Raw genomic sequence first — 2,438 nt, forward strand, 5'->3', positions numbered from 1 at the left:
TTGTTGAACCTATTTTGGTTCCCTCCACCTTGATTGTTATTGAAACCTTGCTGAGGTCTTTATTGATCCTTCCATCAGAGGTTAAGATGATCCTCCAATAAGGGTTGTAGGTGTTTCCATAAGGTTCTCCCATGTAATTCACCTCTTCCATGGTGAGTTGATTAGGATGATAAGCTTCTATTTTAGAAGAAGCTTCTTGAGTACTGTCAGCTACAGTTTGCATTTCAGTCAGATGTTGAGATATTGACTTGCTGAGTCAAGATCTTGTTCTGAGCCAATATGGCATTCAGTGTTTCAATTTCATGAACTCCTTTCTTCTAAGAGATTCCATGGTTTACAGGATTTCTCTCAAAAGTGTATATGAATTGGTTGGTTGCAACCATCTCAATGAGTTCTCTAGCTTCTGTGGCCATTTTCTTCAAGTGGAGTGATCCACCTACAAAGATGTCCAAAGAAATTTTGGACATCTCAAACAGACCATCATAGAACACGCCTATGATAGACCATTTTGAGAGCATGTCAGAAGGACACCTCCTGATCATTTGCTTGTATCTTTCCCAAGCTTCATAGAGGGATTCACCTTCTCTTTGTCTGAAGGTTTGAACTTCCACTCTAATCTTGCTCATCCTTTGAGGAGAAAAGAATTTATCCAGAAAAGTATAAACCTGCTTTTCCCAAGAGTCTAGGCTCTGGTGCACGGAATTGTGATCACACTTTTCACAACTCCGATACATCTAACCAGCAAGTGCACTAGGTCGTCCAAGTAATAAAACCTTACGCGCATAAGGGTCGATCCCACGGAGATTGCCGACTTGAAGCAAGCTATGGTCATCCTATAAATCTTAGTCAGGCGGATTCAATTGGTTATGAGTTTTGATAATTGAAAGATAAATAAAACGTAAATTAAAATAAAGATACTTATGTAATTCATTGGTGGGAATTTCAGATAAGCGTTTGGAGATGCTTTGTTGCTTCTGAACCTCTGCTTTCCTATTGTCTTCATCCACTCATGCGTGCTCCCTTCCTTGGCAAGCTATATGATATTCTCAGTGAAAATGGTCCTACTACGATTTCTGTATGGCTAATCAACTGTCGGATTTCTTGTCTTGGACGAAAAGTACTAGGCACAGCTACCACACGGCTAATCATCTGTCGGTTCTCACTTGTGTCGGAATAGGATCTCTCTATCCTTTTGCACACTGTCACTGCGCCCAACATTCTTGAGTTTGAAGCTCGTCACAGTCATCCCTTCCCAGATCCTACTCGGAATACCACAGACAAGGTTTAGACTTTCTGGATCTCAGGAATGCTGCCAATTGGTTCTAGACTATACCACGAAGGTTCTAACCTCACGGATCCGGTCCGTGGATCAGAGACCCAAGAGACTATACTCCGGCTGTCATCCAATGACTACGTTGAACATTATGTAGACCGCTTGTGGTTGTCAGGCACGCGGATCTTGGCTAAGTGAGTAAGTAAGAAAGTGGGTGATTGTCACGGATCACCCCTTCATTCTAACTTAACTGAATTAAGTACGAGAGTATATCTTGGAGAAGAAGTAGGAATGAATTGAAAGAAAAACAATAGTACTTGCATTAATTCATGAAGAACAGCAAAGCTCCACACCTTAATCTATGAGGTGTAGAAACTCCACCGTTGGAAAATACATAAGAGAGAAAGGTCTAGGCATGGCCGAATGGCCAGCCTCCCTCAAAGTGATCAAAAGATGATCCAAAAGATCAATGATGATCAAAAAGATGAAATACAATAGTAAAAAGTGCTATTTATACTAAACTAGTTATAACGGATTACAGAAAATAAGTAACTAAGCGCATATAGTGTAGAAATTCACTTTCGGGGCCCACTTACTGTGTGCTTGGGCTGAGCATTGAGCTTTACACGTGCATAGGTCTTTTTCTAGAGTTAAACGCCAGCTTGGATGCCAGTTTGGGCGTTTAACTCTAGTTCTAGTGTCAGTTCTGGCGTTTTACACCAGAAAAGGGTCTCTAGTGGGCGTTTGAATGCCAGTTTGGGCCATCAAATCTCGGGCAAAGTATAAACTATTATATATTGTTGGAAAGCCCAAGATGTCTACTTTCCAACGCAATTGAGAGCATGCCAACTGGGCTTCTGTAGCTCCAGAAACTCTACTTCGAGTGCAGGAGGGTTAGAATCCAACAACATCTGCAGTCCTTTCTCAGCCTCTGAATCAGACTTTTGCTCAGGTCCCTCAATTTCAGCCAAAAAATACTTGAAATTACAGAAAAACACACAAACTCATAGTAAAGTCAAGAAATGTAATTTTTGTATAAAAACTAATAAAAATATAATAAAAAGTAACTAAAATATACTAAAAACTATGTAAAAATAATGCCAAAAAGCGTATAAATTATCCGCTCATTAGGCTCTCTTTTGGTTGAGAATCCAATCATAGCTTA

The sequence above is a fragment of the Arachis hypogaea genome, chromosome 10 (assembly GCF_003086295.3).
Source record: "Arachis hypogaea cultivar Tifrunner chromosome 10, arahy.Tifrunner.gnm2.J5K5, whole genome shotgun sequence".
NCBI classification, from domain to species: domain Eukaryota; kingdom Viridiplantae; phylum Streptophyta; class Magnoliopsida; order Fabales; family Fabaceae; genus Arachis; species Arachis hypogaea.